Source organism: Capsicum annuum, chromosome 7, assembly GCF_002878395.1.
Source record: "Capsicum annuum cultivar UCD-10X-F1 chromosome 7, UCD10Xv1.1, whole genome shotgun sequence".
In the NCBI taxonomy this organism is placed as follows: Eukaryota; Viridiplantae; Streptophyta; class Magnoliopsida; order Solanales; family Solanaceae; genus Capsicum; species Capsicum annuum.
Window position 1 is genome coordinate 210208761 of NC_061117.1, and position 25720 is coordinate 210234480.

The 25720-nt window shown below is 34.8% G+C and overlaps 1 pseudogene; it reads right to left on the bottom strand.

Moving 5' to 3' along the window:
* Window positions 1-1706: 1706 nt before the first annotated feature.
* Window positions 1707-3322, bottom strand: LOC107876818 (annotated as a pseudogene).
* Between the last annotated feature and the right edge of the window lie 22398 nt (window positions 3323-25720).

The following is a 25720-nucleotide window of genomic DNA, read 5'->3' on the forward strand; positions in this document are numbered from 1 at the left end:
GTTACTTTTTACAAAGAGAGTCCTGTTTTGATATATGGACAAATAATTGTGTTGGAGATGCTTGTGAGAAGTCATCCGATTTATGGAAAAGAGAGGCCAAATTTGGGAGACGAAGTCTCTTGAGGGAAAAAACTAAAAGTAGAATGCGAGTCACATCTGTTTTGCACATGCGTGGATTGCTATACATGTCAAAAATGAAAATGAAATGGTTGCGGAAGAATAGAAGGAAGAGCAGCAAGTCAAAAAACCTTGATTGTCCAATTAGTTAGATATGCTGCTCTTGATATATTGCTCGTGACTATGTTTTGGATTTTGGCAAATGTGTGATAAAGTTAGTAGTGGGCTTGATTAATAGAGTTCTACAGAAAATTTAATATTCGAAAGAGCTAGAGCTTGTCTTACTTATGAAGTATTACACAAAAGAGAAATAAACATTGCTTCAAGATGCCCATTCCTTAAGGAGGCTTCAGAGACAAACTACCACCTTTTCTTACGCTGTAGAATTACAGCACAAGTGTGGGCATTACACATCAATTTGGCCAAGGTGAACTGACCTATGCCAGAGAAAACTGCTAATCTTTAAAGTTGTTGGATTAGGAGGCGAAGTGGCAAGAGCCGAAAGATTTGGTGGAAAATAATATCTGCCTGTATGTAGTGGAACATTGGGAAAGAACGAATGAAAGGATTTTTAAAGGCAAAGAGAAGTCCATACAGAAGATCAAGTGGATGGCCAGTACATCAAAAGAACCCCTAGATTAAGCACCTATCAGCTAGAAGAGAATAGGATAAGCCACTCTTGAAAAGAATCTACAGGTTTGAGAGTATCATAGCCCGAAAATAGTCTACTTGAAAAGTACATACAACATGTACTCTACTATTCCTAATCCAAGAGTTTAGCACTCAAGGGCAAAAAATTGCCATGCACTTTAATTAGTGTAACAACATGCAATTGTTGGATCTTTGGTCATAGGGAAGGAAGAAGAATCACAAGGGATCTGAAGATAATCTAGTAGACTGTCCCAGCATGTACTGTCTGAGTTATAAGATCAACAAGTTATAAGCAAACGAGAAACTCTGACAAGGCATATGAAGAAAATAACATCTGTTCAATGAAGTGATTTTTGGCATTTATCACTGAGGGTAGACATATTTGACTAGAAGCAGTAGGTCATATTTCCTCTATGGGATGTATACCGGCTGGGTTGCTGCCCGGAGGACAAAACCTGGCTGTTCGGACAAGCCTGGTATACTGTCTTCCCTTATCAGCAGGCGGTATAGTAGCATTGCAAATATTCCACCAGTATGGGTCATTTTCTACTCTAATCCTCGATAGGTAGAAAAATCACACAAACTGTAGAAGTATCATGTACCAAAATCTACTACCTAGAAAGTAATTAAGACAAGTATTTACAACATGTCTTTAAATCAAAGAGTTTCGGTACCCTAGACCTAGAGTATTAAATGTGCCATAGACTCATGGAATCTTTGACTTTCCAATGAATCAAAGGAGGTCTACCATGTCCATTTCCTGAGCCATGCAATACAGTGTAATGTTTGCATGAAATCTAGAAGATTTCAAGAAAAAATAAGTTCGCATATGCCTAAGGGCTCAGCATCTAAACTTCAGTGAACTAACTTCAATCAAAAATTTACTAGGCTAATGAACTTCAAGAATTACATGCACAAAAAACTTTGTAAGTCTGGTTGTTTCATATATAGAATATGCAGAAGCCCGCTATGAAGTTTGTCCTGCATTTTCCAAAAGTTAAAATAAACTCACGAGCAATAGATCAAATTCAACATAACTAACTAATTGGATAATAAAGGTTTTTTGACTTGCATCCTTTCTTTCTTTCGCAACCATTTTCCTTTCATTTTTGACACATTAAACAATTCACTCATGTGCAATAGAGATGCAACTCGCATTCTACTTTTAGTTTTTGCCCTCAAGAGCCTTCTTCTCCCATCTTTGGTCTCTCGGATGACTCCTCACAAGTACCCCCAAACACAATTATTTGACCATTTATCAAGTAAAACAAGGCTCTCTTTGTAATAATTAACATAACGCGGATTGTGAAACCAAACATTTATAAAGTTACCTATGTCATTCTCTTTAAAATTGTCAACTACATGCTCAACTGAAACAAATAGTCCACAGTTCTCTTTCCATAAGATTTCACCATTTCTCCTTATAGCCATTGGCTTCATAGAGCCATTAGAAATCCCAAGCTCATTGCAACCAAACCTTCCATTATAAGGTGTCCAGAAGATTTCCCGTACGAAGAGGAATACTTTGTACAAAGTGATAAGATTTGATGATGACCTGCTTCACCCATGAGTCTGGTGCACCATACTCTCTCATTATCCAAATATCAATAGGTTTACTTTTGTCATAATTATTATCAACCAAACAAGGAGATCCCTCTAACACAAAACGGAATATTTCGTCATAGCGTGGTTCATGGCTCATTGATTAAAATACTCAGCAACATCAATTCTGAGAATTTCTCGTCATGCATGTTGAACAAAACAATCACACCCCGAAGTCCAAGTGATCTTTCTATCCAACTGGAAACAATTCAATGAGAAGATCCATTTACATATGCACGTGGTGTACTTGCAAAGAATTTATAAGGTAGAGAGACATGACTAATATCTTCCCAAACACCAGTACTTTACTTAAAAAGATCAACATGAGGTGGAAACAAACGAAGAATGTGTAGTACTCTTACCACCTTATAGTCATTAGTAACAGGATCATACCCAAACCCTAGCATATAACCAAAGATTTCACCGAGTATGTCAATTGTAAAAATTTGTTCTGGGAGTTTAAAAGATTTTATGATGGATGAGTTCAAAAAATAGAAATCGTTCCAGTCATGCGACAGTTCGGCAGAAGCAAGGCACAATATCCCATTACAATTACCCACAATATTAAAACAATCGCTAATTTCACTGCACTTAAGTGGTGAATCAAACTGGGAATACTCATCCAAATTCTCATCGTAACAAAACATTTGATATACTTCATTTTTGGGATTTATAGAGTAAGATCGAACCAGGATGTGATCGTCTCTGTTTCGGTTGAGATGAGTGGAGAGAAAATTAGGGCTAGTAACAAGAGAGTACCAAGACTTACAAACAATTGTGCATCGAAGAATTGACTTGATTGGCAATCTTGTGAAGATGTCAATCATCAATTCTTTTGGCAAATAATCCGACATTTTTCTCTGATGGCGGATCTGAATATCTCTGTTCTTCTTGAATTTATACTTTTCCTTTCCACTTGAACCCTAAAATTTGCTTCTAATTGGGGTGCTTCGTTTCCTTTTATTCATATGTTTTTGGTAAAAGACATCCTTCAATTATACTTTAAACTTAAACTATATCCTTCTACTATTATAATGACCAGAAAACATCCCTCAATTATTCTAAAAATGACAAGATTCATCCTTTCGTTAGATTTTATAAAGAAATTAATGGCTGAACCTCTGATTACCAAATCAGACCTCATATCAGACACCGTTAAATCGTCAAAATCCATTAAATGTAGATAAAAAGATAATCATGATCCAAATTCAACAAGACCATTTTATAAACCTAAAGAGCTAAGCAAAATTCTTGTTAGTGTACTGCTTACATGGGATGGTAGGTAAAACTTAATAGATAATACTAAATTAATGATGAATTTTAAAGAACTCAAGCAAATCCAAAAAGGAAAACAATTCCATGATTTTAAAACTACTTCCATATTTGCAACAACCAAGATTTAGATGAGAGTACACAAATCAGGGAATACTATATTGGAATAGTGAAGTAGTAGTTACACAACTTTCATAGGGCATTCAACAACAACAACAAACCCAGTATACTCACAATGGGGTTGGGTCTGAAAGGGTAGAGTATACGATAGTCCTTACCATAGCCTCGTATGTGAGGTAGAGAGATTGTTTCCATAGACCTCGGCTCAAGACAAAATGCAGTCCAGATTTAGATGGAAAAAGGGTACAAAAAACAGCAGCAACGACAAAACAATAGATAATAAGAGTTAATAATTCAAATGGTCACCCAACTAGGGCTGGGTATATTTTGGTTAAAACCTAAAAAATCGAAAAATCGAAAAATCGAAAAACCGAATCGAAATTTAATTTTGATTTGTTTTTTTATTTTTTCGGATTGATTTCGGTTTCAAATTTTAGAAATTCGGTTAAACAGTTTGATTTTCGGATTTTAAAAAAAAGATTCAGATAAACCGAAAAATCAAAATTATATAAATAATATATTATAATTTATATATATATATATATATATTTATATATATATATATATATTATTATAATTTTATATGTAAATATACTAAAAATATAATATAATCTAATATAACATATAAAAATATAAGGCAAAATGGTTCGGTGGACCCTTGTACTATGTCCGTTTTGTAATGTGGATACTCCTACTTACATGTTTGTCATCTAGACCCTTGAACCCATTAAAAAGTAACATTTTAAACCTCTCTGATGGTGTGTGCAACACAACGCCCCACGTCAACTTCCACGTCAGCTTCCTTGTCACTTTTGAGTATTACATTAAATTTAATACCCACGTCAGCCGCCACATCATTTTTAAGTATTACATTAAATTTTATGTTATTTTTAAAATACTACATAAGAAATTAAATATTAAAATAAATTTAATTAAATAAATTCTTTTTATAAATTGTAGAAATTCTAATACACAAACACAATAAATTATTTATGTAAAATTTCCACTTTAAATTCTAATACACAAACGCAATAGATTTAATTAAACATTAAATTTATTCCAAATAATTGAAATTTCTCTCCAATTAATTTAAAGTTTTAACTATAAATTCACATACACAAATATAATAAATCTTCAATTTTTATTTAAATATCTTTAACAATTTGTAAAAGTTACAAAATTAATCCTAAACAAAATGAAAATTTTAAATTGAGAAAATGAATAAAAAAAATTTAAAAAGTAAAACAACAACAATTATTTTTTTTGACATCATCATCATCCCATTGTTGCATTACTTCTTTTCCTTCCTCTTTGTCCTCCCAATCTTGATCAATGATAAACTTTTCAAATTCGTCGTCGTCATCGAATAGATCCATCTTCACATCTTCAGCAGCTGGCTTTGGTTGTTCAGTCACTATTGTCAATTATGATATATAGAGAGATTTGGAGAATAATAATTTTTCTTATTGATGGGTTTTGATTGGAATATCCTTTAGGGATATATGATGATGAAGAAAAAGAAGAAGAAGAGAGATCCTTGGGGGTTGTGGGGATGGGGGCGTTAATGGTGATGGCTGTGGCAGCCATGGCTGGACGGGGGACGGGAGTGAGGATAGTGACGGAGCCAGACTTTTGGTTAAGGGTGTTCATATTTTTCCTTGGACAAAGAACTGTTTAAAAAATAAAGAAAATAAAGTACTGTTTCACCTACTAAGGTTCAAACCCGGGTTGTTGATGCGGAAATACACACTCTTGACCACTAGACTATGCTTCTCTAGCTTGTCAAGGGTGTGCACCAACATGTATATAACCATAAATATCTATATTTAACCTATATACTTGAAAACAAATTTCGACGAAGGGTGGTGGCTGGACGGGGTGAGGGGTGGGGTGGGGTGGGGGTGGCTAGATGGGGGTGAAGGGTGGGGTGGCGGTGGCTGAACGGGGGAATGGGGTTGAGGGGTGGGGTGGTGGTGGCTAGACGGGGGAGGGGGTTAGGGAATGGGGGTTTTTTATTTTATTTTTAAAATTTATTAATTTTAAATTTTTAAAAATATTTTTAAATTAAAAAAGATGGAGGAAAAAAAGACCCTTTTTTAATTTTTTTATTTTAATGTTATTTTTAATTTTTTTAAAAATTATTTTAATATAAAGTTGACCAAAAATTGACCCTACTCGCACCCTAGGCGCGTGCCTACACACATGTCGTCCTAGTCAGCCATTTTAATGCCACATAGGTTCAGTCAACAGTCAAAGGGTTTAGAATGTTGCTTTTTAATAGGTTCAAGGGTCCAGATGACAAACATGTAAGTACGAGTATCCACATTACAAAACGGCCATAATATAAGGGTCCACTAAACCATTTTGCTAATAAATAAATTATAATCATTTAGTAACCCTAAATCCTAATATACTGCTTTACTTTAGACCCTAACTTTATTATGAAGGCTGCAGTGGTACTCAACCATCCTCGATTTATCACTTAATTTGAAATTTCAACATCGCCAAAGGCAGTTGGTTGCTCAGTTTGTCACTGCCGTGGGCAGTCGCTGCCGAGTGCGGTCACTACCGTCACGCCAATGGCGACGACTCAGCGAGGTCGATATTTATGCTTATTTCATGCGTATTGAATTAATTATATTTGGGAATGAAAAATAGGTTTAAAAAAAAGATTATTTTTCTAGAAAAAGCACCAATTTTAAATGCTCACTACTTTAATCTTTAAATCCAAAATAACCGAATCAAATTTGGAAAAATCGAACCAAATCAAAGTAATTTTGGTTTGGTTATGATTGTCATTTTCATCAATACGAAAACTGAAAAACCGAACCGATATTCAACAATCAAATCGAACAAACCGAATGCCCACCCTACTCTCAACTGTGAACTTTTATCCCAAAAAGTCACTCAATTTTACTATTTACCTCAAAAGTCACTCAATTATGGCCCTTTACACTAGAAAGTCACTCTTCTTTGATCTTTACTTTAAAAGACACTCAACCATCACCTTTCCATCCAACTTATATAATTATATTTTTAGTAAAATTTGCTTATGTTGAGCTTCTATTTAAAAACAAAATTCTAAAAAATAAAAAGTATCTATTTTATAATGTTTTTATCCTTATTCTCCTAAATTAATATCTGTCCCTCCTCTTTCTCATTTTTCATCCCATAAATTTTCCCATAACTAGAATATTTGCAGTATAATGTAGGAAATTAATAATTATAATTGTACTTAATGGAATTACTATCATATTTTATCTTTGCATTTTATTTTTTATTTTGTCTTTGAAAAATAAAAAAAAAGGAAAAACAATAAAGAGGAATAGAAGAAGAGATCATAAAATAAACTAAACTATCTATTGCCCTCTTTATACTACCACAAAATGACACTATAAGTGATTTACCCGAAACAACACGAATAAACAAGAATTCAAGAACTAAAAGCTACACACCCATTACAAACACTACTAATAAAGATAATAAAGATAGCACTCCTACCAACTATTATTACGAATCGAGCAGAAATAAAGCAAACCACAAGTAGAAAGAAAATAAGAATACACAAATTTACGTGGAAATCCTTGCAGGAAAAACCACGGGCAGAGGCAAAGGAATTCACTATAATGGAGAGAGAGAGTACGACGTGGAGACAAATTATCTCAATGGTGTAATTTTCTGAATGCACAAAACAACCCATTAAATTCACTTAGATAGTATGTGCATACAAATAAGTCTTAGGCCCCAAAACATCGACCCCTATGCTACCACCACAAATCTCATTGAAAATCACAAACATGGGTTGCACCGCAAAATTTTCTAGGCTGGACCAACAAAATTCGGGTCACAATTATAACAATCTCCACCTTGACAAGAATTCTAATTCAGAACTCAAATTCATTTCAAGCCAAACTCTCCATCTCTTCCACAAAAGCCCCTAAGGGCATATCTTAACAACTAACACTAACCAAGTTCAAGCAATCCTCAAACTTGGCACTTGGTAATGTCTTGGTCATCATATCAGCAGGATTATCATGAGTACTAATATTGCTCACCACAATATCACCACGAGTAATAATTTCACGGATAAAATAATACCAAACATCAATGTGCTTTGTCCTCTCATGAAATATCTGATCTTTCATAAAGAAGATAACACTTTGACTGTCGCAAAAAACCCTAGTAATCTGTATGCCTTTTCTAAGTTCACCAAATAGACCCTTCAACCAAATAACTTCCTTGAAAGCCTCTGTAATAGCCATGTACTTTGCCTCAGTAGTTGACAAAGCAACCGTAGTCTGTAAGGTAGCTTTTCAACTAATAGCAAAACAACTAATGGTGAAAACATAGCTTGTAAGGGACCTCCTTTTATCATGATCTCCTGCAAAATCAGAATCAACATACCCGATTACTCCATTTATATCTAGCCCAAATTGCAAACAAACATCAGCAATCCATGCAAATCTCTGAAAATCCACTGAACTGCTTTCTAATGTTCTTTTCTAAGATTTTCTATGTATCTTCTAATTGCACTGATGGTACAAGATAAATCTGGTTGGAAACACACCATCGCATACATAAGAGACCCGACAGCACTTGAGTATGCAACTCGAGACATATAGTCATGCTTATCATCTGTCTTTGGAGATAAAGTAGCTAAGAGTTTGAAGTGAGATATCAATGGAGTACTGACAGGCTTGGCATTTTGCATATTGAACCTGTGAAGCACTTTCTTAATATACCTTTTCTGACTCAAGTATAACTTATATTTCTCTCTATCCCTCATAATTTCCATGCTAAGAATCTTCTTTTCTGCTCTTAGATCCTTCATCTCAAACTCCTTATTGAGCCAAGCTTTGACTTTTATTATCTCTCTTATATCCTTAGCTGTGATCAACATATCATCAATATACAAGAGAAGATACATGAACGAACCATCAATTACCTCCTTTATGTAGACACAACTATCATAACTACTCCTCTGAAACATATGAGAAGTCATAAAAGAGTCAAACCTCTTATACTACTGCCTGAGGGACTATTTTAAGCCATAAAGAGACTTTTTCAGCAAGTATACGTAGTCCTCCTTTCCCTAGACTACAAAACCCTTTGGTTGCTGCATATAGATGTCCTCCTCAAGTTCTCCATGTAAGAATACAGTTTTGATATTCAACTGCTCAAGCTCAAGATCATGCATGTCCACAATACCAAGCAAAGCTCGAAATGAACTATGCTTTACAACTAGAGAAAACACATCTATGAAGTCAACATCTGGAACCTGACTGTAACCTTTAGCAAATAGTTTTGCTTTGTACCTAGCATCTTCAACTCCCGATGTTTCTTGTTTTTTTTTTTTAAATATCCACTTTCAACGGACAACTTTCTTATCTTTAGGCAATCTCACCAGATCCCATATGCCATTCTTATGAAGTGATTCCATCTTCTCCTACATAACAATAATCCATCGAACGGAATCATCAAAACTAACTACCTCTAAGTTAGAAGAAGGTTCTTCACTGGAATCAATACCTTCTGCGATATTCAATGCAAAAGCAACCAAATCAGCTTTATCATACTTCTGAGGAAGTCTAATATTTCTTCTATGCCTGTCTTTAGCAATAGAATATTGTGTTGTCATTGGTTGTGAAGAAGAAATAGTACCACTCTGTATCTCTGGGATAGACTGAGAAGTAGGCACTGGTGTAGACTTTGCTCTAATCTTCAATTCAACATGGGTTCTTGACTTTTCCTGATTCATGTCACTAAGCTCATCTGGAGGCGAAGCACTAGATTCTGAGGGAGCTAGAAGCATGACAGTTTCATCAAACACAACATCCCTGCTAATTATAACCTTTTTGCTTTCTCGACACCAAAGCTTATAACCTTTAACACCACGCTTATAACCCATAAATAAATACTTGACAGATCTAGGATCCAACTTTCTGTTATCAATATGAGCATACGCAGGACATCCAAATATCCTCAAATGAAAATAACTAGCAAGAGTACCAGACCATACATCTTGTGAAGTCTTTTTATCAATCGCGACTGAAGGAGAACGGTTAGTAAAAAGATAAGTTGTGGAAGCAGCTTCGGCCCAAAAATACTTGGGTAAACCAGCATTAGAGATCATAAAATGCACCTTTTCCATTATATTCCTATTAATTCATTCAGCCACACCATTCTTCTACAGAGTATGACGAACTGTCAAGTTCCTCACAATTCCTTTTGATTTGCACAGAGCATTAAATTCATTAGAACATAACTCTAAGCCATTATCATTTTGAAGGCGTTTTACTTACTTCCCTGTTTGCTTTTCAATCATAGTCTTCCACTCCTTGAAAGTAGGCAACACATCATTTTTTTTCTTTAGGACGAACACCCAAAATTTTAGGGAATAGTCATCAATAATAGTCAACAAGTAATTTGCACCTCCTCTAGAAGGTAATCTAGAAGGACCCTAGATATCAGAACGAATGTAATCAAGTGTGGCTTTAGTCGAGAGGATGACTTTAGTGAATCTGACACTTTTTTTCTTCCAAAAAATGCAATACTTACCGAAATCTAGTTTTGTAAAACTCTACCCATCAATAAGTCCTCTCCTGCTTAGTTATGCCATCCCGTTTTCACTCATATTCTCCAGGCGCATATGCCACGGTTTAGCAATGTCACTTTCTGACAGAGAGAATGTAGACAAAATTGCATCACCTATAATCGTAGAGCCTTACAAGACATACAAATATGCAAACTTTCTTGTCCCTTCATCACAACAAGAGAACCTTTAGTAACCTTCACAACTCCACCTTCACCAGTGTACCTATATCCGTTCGAATCAAGAGTACTCAAGGAAATAAGATTTCTCTTTAGGTTTGGGACATACCACACATCACCAATTGTCCTCACAACCCTATCTAACATCTTAATTTTGATTTTTCCAATACCAGCTATCTTACAAGGTGTGTTATTTCCCATCAACACAACACCTTTAGAGACTACTTCATATGTTGTAAACCAATCCCGATTGAGACACATATGAAACGTGCAAGCTGAATCAAGAATCCAATCCTCACAGAGTGTAGAGTTACCATTAGAAACAACCAAGAGTTCTCCATCACTGCTTCTATCTTTAACAAAACTGGCTTTACTGGATTTCTTTGCTTGGTTTTTCTTCAGTTTTGGAGCTTCTCTTTTCTCTCTATTCTGTAACTTCCAATACTTAGATTTGATGTGGCCCATCTTCTTGTAGTAATTATAGGTTTTTCTTCTTCTTTCTGTTTTTGGATTCTAACCTAAACCTATAATCACCCTAGAGTTCCTCTCACATGTCCTTCCTCGAATAATGAGAATATCTCTTTGAGTCTCCAATCCATTCACAAGATGCTTCATCTTCTCCTTAGAGAATAGTGTATCATATACTTCATCTATGGTCAGGGTATCACGACTATATAAAATTGTATCCCTAAAGGTCGAGTATGATATAGACAACAAAAACAATAGAATTAGCCCTAAATCTTCCTTATCATACTTAACCTCCAGAGTCTCTAAATCAGAGATGATTTTCTTAAAGACAGATAGATGATCCTCCAAAGAAGTACCTTTATACATGCGATGGGAATAAATTCGTTGTTTGAGATGCAACTTACTAGTTAGGCTCTTCGTCATGCATAAAGATTTCAGTTTCAACCACAACGCAATGGCAGTGGCCTCCTTCAAAACATCCTGCAAAATCTAATTGGATAAATGAAGGTAGATCTGTTACGACCCAAGTCGGGGCCCTAGCAGTAATGAGCATTCCGAACCATGAAGGCCCAGGTGCCCTTATAAATGTAGTAATCATGCAAAATATTCATATTGTATAAGAAAATTTGCGAAAAACAATACATGACGGAACCATGGTCAGTCTCATAAACTTGAACAATTTAAAAGGGAAATTCTAAATATTCTAAACATGTGACAACCATCTGCGAAATCTATAACATTACAATAACCATCATACGCCTGAGACAAAACTGGGACAAGGCCCCCAGTAGACCATAAAAAAAGAAAGAAACAATGAAATCTGAATATTAGGGCTTCTAGAATAGAGAAGGCTTACCAACTACAACTTCTAACACACACGGATCTTCTATTGTATGGGACCGCGGGACTGTGCCTTGGATCCTGAGATATAGGGGGTCAATACATATGTACTGGTATGCAGAGCAATCCAAAATAATGTATTTATATATATATATATATAACATAGGTGAGAGCAAGTCTTGAAACATTATGCATGAAATAGTTAAAAAATACATGGGCAATTTCAATGATCTAAAAATAATCTAGTCAATGCAGTTCTAATCTTTGTATTACTTCTGAGTTAGGTGGTACACCCTATAATTTTGAAAGTATCCCATGGGCTATATGGGATCCGCCCTTAACTCAGTGGCCTAGCCCCCAACCTAAGTTTGCCATAAGGGTTGGAGTTTCTGTTCTGATATGCCACAGGGCACTAGGCCAGCATATAATCCCTCTTAGGGGCATAATAACCTGTATCGGAAAAACACGACTTTTGGTCAATGAGTTATTTGAACTCATGCCTTCTTCAGGTAACCATCTAACATCTCTTTATGCCCCATTTTAACCTTTTTTGAACATGCATCGTTCTAAGTTTCAAAATCTGAAAATCTGAATGAAGACATGCATTCTGTACTGTTATGTGTTACCATGGCATTATCTGTATTGGTATCATCATACCATGACTTGCAAGTCCTATTTCTGAGCCATAAAATATCATGTTACAGTCTCTTCTTTCAAAACATAAAGTTTGGACCACCATACTTCAAACAATTCAAGAGGATTCATACTTTAAAACATTTGTCAAATTACTTAAAGATCATTGTTTTCAATATTTCAACAAACATGTGGTGGTCATGAAATTTGTGACAAATCATACAAATCTTTTATTATATATCTTCAAAATTATTAACATGTAAAAACCCCCTCTCTTTAATCCAAAACCATAATCAAGTCATAAACAAAAATCAAGACATTTGTATTATGCTTCTCAAAAATGCATTTGAAATAATCCATATTGTATGAAAACAATGGAGATCCATTGAAAGAGAGGGATTCTATATGCTCATGCTCTCAATTAAATATTTAAACTCAATTTCATACATATATATATATATGAGTACAAATCAATTTGGGGGAAAGGCCTCAAGACAAAAACAATAATATCATTAAAGAATTTATAATGCAAGATTGTAAACATAATTCCAAAACCCCTTTAAAATTTCATGGTTTTTATAACTTTAAATCTTATTCGAAGTGTTTTCAACAAGCCCATGTAATTAGGAAAACCCCACATACCTTAATTACAAAGAAATCATGAAGAAATTTCAAAAATATTTGACCTTTAAGCTCGATTGCCCAAATCCTAGTTGTTTTCTCCTCTTGTGTTCTTGAAAGGCGAATTAGGGATCTTAAGAGAGTTGAAAAGCTCCTAATACGCTTAATTTCGTTTAAGGATGATTAGGGATGGAATTTGGGTGAGGGAATATGACTAATGTGCCCTTAGGCCCTTTAGGAATTGAAATAACGCGTAAAACCACTTTAGATTCGTGTTAGGTTTCGTGTCGGGGTGCAGTCGACGCGACGCGTCAAGATTGCATCGGCTTACTGTCTCACACGGAAAATGCCATAACTTTGTGCTCGAGTATGAGATTAAGGCAAAATTGGTATCGTTGAAAAGATAATTTAATTATCTACAATTTTGTAGGTCTTGAGCTACAAAAATCTATGTATATAAAAAGTTATACATGTTCAAAGTAGACCCTTGTAGAATTGACTATCCAACTTTGGATGATTGAAAGATTCTTAGCTCAACTTTGCCCTATGTGATTTCTATGAACGTTTTTCACCTCATAATCACTTAATATACTAAGAGAAAGATCATGAAAAATGAATTTAAATATAAACCATGAAATTATAGTTTACACACGTAAGAACGACGGTTCGATTTCTAGCTAAAAAATGAGGGGTGTTACATTATCTCCCCCTTGGGATCATTCATCCCCGAATGATGGGTAGGGACATTTTGAAGCTCTACAAGTGTAGAAGAAATAACGTAGTATCACATTGAACATTTTTTTCATCGAAAAAATATGCAAATGAGGCAGTGAGACTTTACGTAGGGATGATCTTGCACTTGAGCTCTATTAACCATAATAATCACAATATGAGGCATGAGTTAATTTGGTTATACCAGAATTGACTTTTATCAGTACTAATCATGAAATAAGGTTTTCATGGGACATAGGATTTAGAAGCATTCTCCACCTTGCATGGTACAACGAATAGACTTAAACTTAGAGACACTAATAGTATACGCCCCAAATAATAAATAGCATACTTCACACTCACCAACCTACAATTCTCAAAACACATATCTAGCCACAAGAGTTTGAGTTCCACTACTTTGTACTGCTATGTTGAAGCCTAACTCGGAGTTAAAAGGTGCTAACTTAAGCTATAGAACCCGGTACCTTAAATCCCTTTAAGAATATTCCTTCACATTATCACTACCATCAAACACACTTGAGATTTAATTTAGGGAGTACTAACCACATAACACATAGGTTTGTATTTTCAGCAACCACAACATTCAAGCCTAATCATTACCACACCCACTACATGGATCTCCCAACTAAGACGAACAATTTCAATTACTCTCACAATTATTTTTGCCACATTCCTCCTTCTTAGCTATTTCAACAATAAAAGTTCATATCCTTCTTTTCCCTTTCACCTATAACCTTAGCTCCAGAATTCACATCAATTTTTTTCACCTTTAAGAACATCTATTCCTCTACCTAACACATCACCACACTTCCATAGCCACCATCATACTATCATACGGAGGGTCATTAAGGGGTCCGAGCATAAATATCATGAACGAAAGTAACACTATTAGACCATAACTTATACTTATATCACTACTCAAGGAGGGACATGAAATGGAGATACGATAAAATAGACATGAAGTTCTCCATGTATCAAGTGCCTAGATCATAAGTAGAGAGTCATTCTGAAGAAACATAATACAACATGAATTATTAGGATAGAGCACAGTGAGAAAACATTGGTTGGCATATTAGGATAAAATAAGGGAAAGAGACTGAATTACCCTCTTGGACCCAAAAATCAGTAAGACGAATTGGGTACCCAATAAGTTAAGCAGCACGTCTCGTCGATCCCTACCGACACGTTGACATCGCGTTGGCCCACTATTTGGATCATCCAAATATGCCATAAATGTCGTTTAAAAAATTTAAAACTTTCATGAGACACCCTCTTTACACCCCTGATCATGAATCAACTTGAAAATCTAGGTCTCAGGGTCGGGAAGATCAATTTAAAAATCATGGAAGTTAAGATCTCATGAATATGAGTAAGTCTTTTAACAATTAGAAAAATTTTTAGGTTGTAAGCTCTCCATACATGCAACTAAGAGTGGTATTAAGTCAAGAATGCTATGGGGTGTTACATTACAACAAAGACAAAGATTGTTGAATAAAGTAATTGCCCCTCATTTAAGGAACTGAGATTTGCCATGAGTTTTCATAAACTTTATCACTTTGGCTAAACCCGACATAGGATAAATCAGTGACATAAAGAAATATATTTCCTTAGGACCAAGCATACTGAGAGACATAGATTTTCATGGATCACGAATAACATAACATATGGCTTGAATACCTAAAAGACTGGATTATTGAGAGACATAATTGCTTCTAGTTTGGAGCTCAGATCATAAACATAAGTCCATAGAGAACTCGAACCTAGGCATAGGCATGACTTGAACAGATGACATAAGACATTAGCAGGATACTCTTCTAAATTATAGTAGGAGGATTATGCTTGAGTAGAATTAGGTTCATCATGGTTCCTCCCTGTAATTTGCCACGCTGAGAACATTCAGGAACTCCCTTAATTAACCATCTCCCCCTTAGATCAAGGTCACAATCCTAGACTTATGGACATATCCGTTTATCTGTAATACCCTGCCATTTTTCCTATCTTAAATTCATCCCTAGAGTGTTAAAGGATAGCCTCTAAAGAAAATACTACTTATTTGTTGTGCAATTCCTTATATTTGGATTTTCCATTCCGTAGGAAATTGAATTAGATTTCCAACGATATAAGATTATCCTAAATCCGATAACCGGGTAAGAAGTTATGGTTATGTTAAGTTCCTGTCGCAGAACACCATCATTTGGAACCTTAGCGCGTTGCAGACCAGTGTAAATTTCCAGTTTTCCCATTCCAGTAGCCCTCCGTGATATTGGTGCATCGCGGAGAGGGTCAATTTCCTATTTGTTACTTTCTAGAGGTCAGCGCAATAATGGCGCATCGCGCCATGTGCCAAAATGGCATTCCTAAGGGGCACTGTGATGTCCCTGCATCGCAAAGTCTTCCTAGTTTCCATTCGTCAATTTTTAGTGAGCCACCGCGATAGTGGCACGTCACGGTGGCCACCCAAATTGGGAAAATATACGTTTTCCAGTTCCGTTACAAAGTTTAAAAGGGGTATTTTGCTAAATCACCAACCCCCAATCCATTCAAAAATAAAAGATTAATCATATTTGAGAGCACTTAATGCTTTATTCATCATTCTGTCTTAAACAAAACCCTAAGAATCATACTTCCTCTCTAAGAAATCCAAAATTTCTCCATTAATTTTCCAAGACTCTTCAAGATTGAGAATTTCCAATTCAAGAACTCTAAGAAGTCATCTTCAAAAACATCAATAGAGATCCAAGATTCAAGTTCTAGCATCTAGATCATAAAATTAAGCTATGAGGGGCTTATGAATAAGGATCTTCTTTCATCATTCTACCCAAAACTTGTTTAAATTTTGAAGTTATATGATTTTCCATGAATTTGAAATTAGGGTTCATACCCAATGTTGCCATTTACATGATTATGAGATTTCAAGTGAATTATAAGTTGAATTGCATGTTTATTTTCATATTTTCATGCTTATTGCAGTAATTTCCAGATTTTGAGGTGAATTATCATTGTTTTCATTATCTTATGATATTTTATCACGAGTTTGATACATGGGTTTTAAGCCCTAAGTTTATATGTTGAGATTTTGAGAAAAATGATGCTTTAAGCATCCTATGAGCTGATTATATCAGATTTACAATAAAATTTTGATCTTTTGATCCTCAGATTAGTTTTGGAAATCCACTTTACAGATTCAGATTACAGATTCAGCTTTATAGATATATAGTTCGTTTTCATTATAAACCATTATACTATTTTTAAAGTGGATTTCCACAGAACTACATAGCCAACGTAGGTACAGACTATTCCTATTCCTAAATGGATGACACATTTAGATTGTGATCGATCACATAGGGATGTTATACTCCCTGGTAAGAGTATGGCACTTCTCCCCAACGTGAGGTTTCTTTCTTAGGAGGATGAGATGTTGACTCCATGTTAGCTTACATGGTTTATGTCGGTTAACAGAATCTCCCTTCTAATCAAAGTAAAAGAATGAAAGAAATACTTTTAGAAAACTAAGTATAAAGGCTCACAGTTTTATTCAGAATATGCTTCTCAGAAAGATAATAGCTACAGATTTTAGCTTTCAGATTTCAGATTTAGAGTGAGATCTTTTACACTTGGATAATATGATTTAAAGACAGAGTTTTAGTACAATGTTTAGAACTAAATGTTATGGCTCACAAGATTTATAAAGTATGTTTTGCTTGTTATTGCTACACATCTCAGTATTTTAGATATTCCAGCTTATGTGAGTCATTTACATTTAATAGGCATTGTTTTATAAATGATGATTATGAGATGGTGTTTTACTTATGAATATTACCCCTATATACTAAGTATATCCTCTAAGTATTGATCCACATATACGTCTATGCGCTAAATTATCTCGTAACGTAGGTTCAGGTGCTCAGTGTCAGAAGCATGAGTAGTTCGAGCATCCCTATCTACATCCGACAATTGGTGAGTCCTCATAGTTCAGGGACTTATTCATTCAGATTTTGTAGTTTATCAGTTTATGAGATTGAGCATTTCCTTTCAAATAGTTCGAGTTAGCTGTGGGTTTGTCCCAGTGACTCTCTAGTATTAGTAGTAGAGGCTTGTCAGACTACTAGTTTTGATGCAGATTATTCAGTTTGGATGTTTCAGATGTTATGTTCAGATTATTCTCAGATTTTACAAATAGTTTTCGCATTCTAGCATGACTTTTATGTCTATATTTACATTATTATAAGATTCAGGCTCAGTAGTATGCAGACAGGGTTAGCTTAAGGCTACTCATACTCTTGAGCATCATGTGACATCTCGGGATCAGATTTCTAGGTGTTACATTATCAAATCTGTAGCCACAACTCTCAACATAAAATAAACATCACCACATACTTAAACTCTAAACTCTCCATGATGAACTATACTCTGAAGTCCTTGATTTTCTGTAAACGCTACTCTTAACATTCGCTATCCTCTATAGCTAGCACTCTACAACTCTCACTCTTATGAACGCACGCATCAACACTCTTTATCACAAAAGGGGGAGGGGTATCAATATACACATGAATATAACTGCCCTCAATAATTTTTTGATTAAAGATGCTAAATTCTTTCTAAGACTCCCCCTCCAGGGACATACTAATCATAACTTCCTCTAACTCCCAAAGTCATAAACTTACAACTAACATTTTAATGGGCATAGAAACCCACACCTCTAAACACTTAATGCTCCATCTTCAATTCCTTAGAATACTATCATTACACCTCTAATCACATAACTTAAAACTTAACAAAATTTGTAAAACTGTACCAAATGCGCACATTGTCTACCTATATTTCCTCAAGTTCAACTTTAATGAACGCTATACAACAACTCCCTAGACTTCTCCATACAACAAAATTCAAAAACACAAACTAGGTACACATGACACTTATACCATACAACCTCATCTAACAACATTTTATCTGGGGTTCAACTTATTCTTATATGACTATCACTCTTATCACCTTAATGACTCAACAAAAATTTATCATTTAACACTCATCCTCTTGTACATAAATATCATAATTATCCACTCCTTATTCCGCAAGTTGCCAACCTAGGCTATTTCAAATACTACACCAACCTAACTGATTCATTCCAACAATATATGCATTATTAATCTCGAGCTACTATTCTCACTACTACACTCCACATCTAAAGTTCAAGCCTATTGTCTATCCTAATTATATACCACTGGTAAAGTATGCCACATACTATACTAGTCCGTCAAATTAAGAAATCAACCCAAATACTTCACTTCACTTATCTATTACCTACAATCACAACCCATCTATGACCTCACTATTACAACTCAAAATCCACTACATACTTTCTCACATAAGGTACTAGTTTACTACTTTTAAAGAAAAGACCATCAAAGAGGTAAAGTCACATAATAGGATTAGTCAATCTTATTCTTATAATATAAACCATCTCAATCTTATCAATATATTTTAATTTCTCACATCATACTTACTTACCTAATCATACATCACAATGATCATCAAAATTATATAAACACTAATGCGTCTCTACCTACAACTTATTAACTAATCTACCCTTTTCTATTCACAACTTATAACTTACTTACCTAATCATACATCAAAATGATAATCAAAATTCTATAAACACTAATTAGTCTTTACCTTCAACTTATTAACTAATCTACCCCTTTCCATTCACAACCTATAACTGATTTCTATAACTACCATAACTCTTCACTCTAGACTCCTTCCCTAATTTAAATAGATAATAATCATAGCCAACCACTTCCTTCACAGACTACCATACAATCTACAAATATTGCTACCACATTAGTCTATTACTGTACAATGGCAACCCACTCCTCAATCCACGATTGTATATACTCTGACTGCTATCCTTGTGACTTTATGTCACCAAATTCTGGACCATCTCACTACCAATAGGTCATGACACATTAACATACACTACTACTCGGGTGGAAATACAATTCCAACATCCTTATACATATCAATAACCTTAAACATAACATCCTCAATAGAATTTTATTAAAGGAGATTGAATACACTCCATACCTCAGGCTCAACTGTACAACTGATATAGATAGGGGTATATGCTTAAATCAACACTTTTTAAAGCACACATGGACTCCTCTCAAGTCCTTATGCAATTTTATATCTTTATAGACAACTTAATTAGAGAGAACCACATCGCTGGGGGAGCTAGACACTGGGACTCATATCACCTCGACAATGAGGCATGGACCATGAAATTAGAGTGAGGAAAGAAATTTGGATAACTTTCTTATGGATGATGCTATAGCACTAACTAAAGTGTAAAATAATAAGAAACAACTCCTAAATGCCCAATAGCCTCTGATTATAAGTGTGGTGCACAACACACCCATAAGAAAGACTCTACTAAACATAATTTCACAGACACCCTGGGACCATAAGAGGTTTGATTCATTTATGTTGAGTCATGGTTATTCAAGGAGCATGTATGATAGTTGTGTTTACTTTCAAAAGTTAAATGATGGTTCATTTGTTTACTCACTATTATATGTTCATGACATGCTCATTGCTGCTAAAGATTTGATAGAAATTCACAATTTGAAAAGTTAGATAAAAAGTGAATTTGAAATAAAAGATTTGGGAGAAGCTAAGAAAATCCTTGGCATGGAGATCAGAAGAGATCGAGAAGACCACAGGCTATTTTTGACCCAGAAAAAGTACTTGGAGAAGGTCTTGGAAAGGTTTGGTATGAAAGAAGCTAAACCAGTAAGTACTTCTCTTGCTACTCATTTTAAGTTATCAACTGCTCATTCATCACAGTCAGAGAAAGAAGAAAGGTATATGGTACAAGTATCATATTCTAGTGTAGTTGACAGTAGTATGTACACATCCAAATATTTCACAAGCAGTAAGTGTGGTAAGTCGATTTATAGATTATCCTAGAAAAGCACATTGGCAGCAGGTGAAATGGATTCTCAGATACTTGCATGGTACTTCAAACACATGTTTGGAATTCAGAAGAAATACTAACACTTTGGTTGGTTGTGTAGACTCAGATTATGCAGGTGATCTTGACAAAAGAAGATCACTGGCATTGGTGGTTGTGCTATTCGCTGGAAAGCTACATTACAACACGTAGTAGCTTTATCTACTACCAAAGCGGAATATATGATAGTGGCCGAGGATATTGAACTTAGTCCATACTAAGGTGGTATTATTATTTTCTGTGATAGTCAAAGACCTATTCACTTGACTAAACATCAAATGTATCATGAGATAACGAAGCATATTGATATCAAGTATCATTTTATTCGAGAAACTATTGCTGAAAGAAAGGTCTTTCTTTAGAAGATCAACACTAGAGACAATCTTGCTGACATATAATTATAATGAAAACTACAACCAAGAGTCCATAAATCATGTAATAAGTTAATGAGAATAACAAGGGACAACTAGCCTATTCATGTCCAAGAGTCTAACATCATAATTCTAAGAAAGTATCAAGGTGAACTATCCTATTCCATCTACATTCAATATATGCCAATGCCATGCCATATATCCCAAGTCAACATATAAATAAAGAGTGAAAGAAAGATATATTGTCATATACATGGCGAAGGAACGACTATACAATATGAACAATGAAGGAAGCGATATCTGATAGTACCATGGATTTATATAGCTTGGTATATATATATATATATATATATATATATATAGTACATATAAATAGGAGGTCATCTCAAACATAACCTAGATCACTATGTTCTCATTTTAAGACCTCATTATAATACTATCAGGATTCAATACCAACATACTCAGGATTTCTAATTCATATGGCTAGACATAGAATAATCGTGCATAGTAATGCAATCATAAGATAGCAAAGGCTAAAGACACACCTCAATCCCAATATCGGATCAATGACCAATCTGTCATAGGCTAGCCATAATAATGATCATAACAATCATAGCAATATCAATAACATCGTAAATAACTGGCTACTCCGAACAACCAAATACCTATCCAAGTTTATGCTTAACCCCATCGCCCCAGACTCAGAAGGTTCAATCAACATAAAATAATACAGGACATATTCTTTACCCATATCTATGCAACCATCCTATACCAGCTGATAGACATAGGTGCATGCTAGTGATAGGTGATGCACTCATAATAACTATCTTCATCAGGACCATCATCATTGTAATCAACCTTTGGCCTTTCTGGGAATCGATATCATCTCAATAGTATCCTCCGGACTCGAACTGGGTAACAATATCATCATAATATCCTCTGGGTATCAATATCATCTCAATAGTATTCTCCGGACTCGAACCGCGTATCAATATTATCATAATATCCTCTAGCCTTGCCGGGTATCAATATGTCATCAGAATATCCTCCGACCTTTCTAGGTACCAATGTATCATCATAACTCTCGACATATAAATATAGGCATATAATAGGTGCACAGACACAAGCTGATATACTCATAACCGTATAGATATCTATGTTATCAATACATCCCGACTATTTATTATTAGCTAACCAATACTTATTATTATTAAACCGCTAGTTCTCTAGTCATCACATAACCTCTAGTTATTAGCCTAAAAATTATCCTTCACATAATCTTTGTTCACGGGATAACAAGTAACGATTATTCATTTAATAGTCAAGATCTAACATTTAGTCTAGGTTCATCATTAGACTAAAACAATCATCTATCTATGTGACGACCCGAACTAGGGCTTAGCCGTGATGGACATCCCAAACCATAAAGGCTCAGACGTCCTACTCTATCTGGTAGTTATACACAACATTCATATAAAAAGATAAGATGCAGAAATACAATTTGATACGAAAACATGGTCATACTCTGAGTTCAGTTTAATAATAAGGAATGAAATCCAAAATCAACTAAACAACATCTAAAACAATCTATAAAATCTCTACTACACGATCAAATGAAAACTGTCTGAAAACTGACAAGGCCCCCAATAGACCAAAACAAAAGGAATAACATAATCTGATATAATAGGCCTTCTGGAACAAAGAAGGCTCACCACTACACTGATCATTTCTCTCTAGATGCTCTACTGCTTAGCCGAACCCCTAGATTGAGCCTCCAAATCTAGGAGGTAGGAGGGTCAATATAGATGTACTGGTACGCAGAGCAAATCCAAAATAACAATTTATATTCAATATATATGAGAAGAATTTGAAATAGTTCATAAATATCTGATATGGCAAAAATCTCATGGGAATTTTTAAAAGACTCTGTAGAATCATCTAAACTCTGTAACACTATTTGTTTTACTTCTGCGCTAGGTGGTATACCCTATAATTTCACAACTTTCACCGACTATCTTATCTCGGTTGCCGCCAAGATAGGAGTACTAGTGAGGAAAGAGCACACAAGATCACACAGCAGGGTACCACAACCCCAATCAAGTCATTATATCATGGTTCGATTCAAGATCACAAAGCAGGGCTCCAAACCATAAGTCTCGATTTGGGATGACAAAGTACTAGGTATATAAGATCACGTAGCAGGGTACCAAGTTCCCATTTTGGCAAATCACGGTTTCCAGCATAGAGTCATTTGACTCAGGCTTTCTTTGGGTAACCACCTAACTCACATCAACCTAGTTTTTAACTCTTTAAAACATAGATTCTCAAAAATCAAACTCTAACTCTGTCATGGCATACATTTATATGGTATTGTCATACCATTGACTTATAAGTCACATTCTCTCAGCTATTTCAAGCATATTATATCTCTATTCTCAAAACATGGAATTTAGGACCACTATATCAACAATTCATTTCAAGAAACTCATTCTTTAAAACTCATGTAAAAATATGCAAGGAAACTCTCTTTGTCAACATTTCAAGACTTCAAGGTGGTCATGTCAAAGTTCTCAATTACATGCATTTCTTTCTATTTAACACAAGAACATCATATTAACATTAAGAAACACCCTCTCATTATTTCTAAATCATGTTTCAATTGCTATGACATTGATAAAACTACTTTCAAATCACAAGGCATGCATTTCAACTCTTTTTCGACAAAACCATAATCGTTAATTCAACATACAAGAGGGGTTTCATAATATGTTCTCTCAAAAAATCTTCAATCTCAATTGTCAGACATATACATATACTTGTAAATCAATTCAAGGGGGAAGACCTAAAGGACAAATAAACAATATCAATAAAACATTTATAATGCATAATTAAACATAGATTCCAAAACCCACTTTAAAATTCATGCTTGATAATATTTGAATCATGATCTAGTATTTACAAGCCCATGTAGCTTTTAGGATAAACCCCATGTACCTTAAATTAGAAATTTGATAGATGCTTCTTGAAGCCTACGATTTGGGGATTCTGAATCTTCAATTAATTTCTAAAACTCACGGTTGAATCTTGAGGGATGTTGATTCTTAGGTTGAGACCAAAGTGTTTAGTTCTTGAGGGAGTTAGAGAAAATGACAATATTTTAGTCAATTGGGGGCTTAATAATGTGTTTATGGCTGAATAAGGGTGGGGTAAAGGACTAAAATACCTCTAAGGAAACAAAGACAGTCACAGCAGTCCCTCAGTTGACCGGCTGATATGCTGAAGTAAATTTGGCATAACATTTTACTCCGATGTTGGATTTGCATGAAATTAGTTGCATTGGAAAGAAGAATCAAAGATATTTAATTTGTTACATGGAATACCTCCCAGTTTATTATATACAAAAAGTTATGGTCGACGAAAGTTGACCCTAGTTGAAGTGTCCACTAAAATAAAATCAATAGAGTTGTTTTCAACTCGTCTTAGAGTTAGGGGATTCTTGTGACCTTAATTCATACTCAAAGGTTTTCCCACACTATAGGAGTGATCAACAAACATACATTATCAAGGAATAATTTAGTTTGGGTCTATACGAGAAGGAACAATGGTCTAGGGGTGTTACATTATCCTCCCCTTGGGATCATTCGTTCCCAAATGATGGGTAGGGAATTTTGAAGCTCTTAAAGTGTAGAATAAAGAACATAACATCGAATTAAAAATTTTTACTCAACAAAATATGTGAAGGAAGTCAACCAGATTTATAATAAATCCTAGGGAACGTGTAAACATGAAACATGCGATAACGAAACTTGATGTTGCCATGATCTTGGCATGTGTTTTATAGCACATGATCAAAACATTGTAAGACATGAATTTTTTTATAAGAATCTTTGGCCTGATTAAGATTGGTAAACGACAAGAGATGAGATTCTTGTGGGACGTAAGAATCAAAACATTAAAGATACAATGAAAAGACTTAAACATTAGAGACACTACTCGTCTACACCATAAACAATAAATTTCATGCTTCATAATTTCCAACTTACAATTCTACCAATACACAACTAACCATACGAGCTTGAGTCCCACTGTATAATACTCTTATGTTGAAGCCTAACTTGGACAAAAGAGGTGCTAGCTTAAGCTATTGGACTCATATTCTACATCTCCTTAAGAAGATTTACTTCACCTTATCATTAATGTAGAACACCTCTGCACCTATAGTCTGTACATAATAATCCTCAAACAAATTCTCCTTTAAAATTGATCTGACAACTAACTTTGTGAACCAGCTAGGTATCTTTTTTCCAGAAATAAATGTACTGAAGATGCCTTGCTCGTTCCAGCCCTATGGCGGAAGCATTTTTATCTTAAAAATAAAATTCTATTTCCAGTACAGTGTTTTCCACCATCAGGGAAATAAAGTCTTAAGTTATCCCATTCTATACCATCCCACATATTAACCAATATAATAAGATATCTCTTTCCTATTAAGATTTTCCTCAACTTGTTAGCA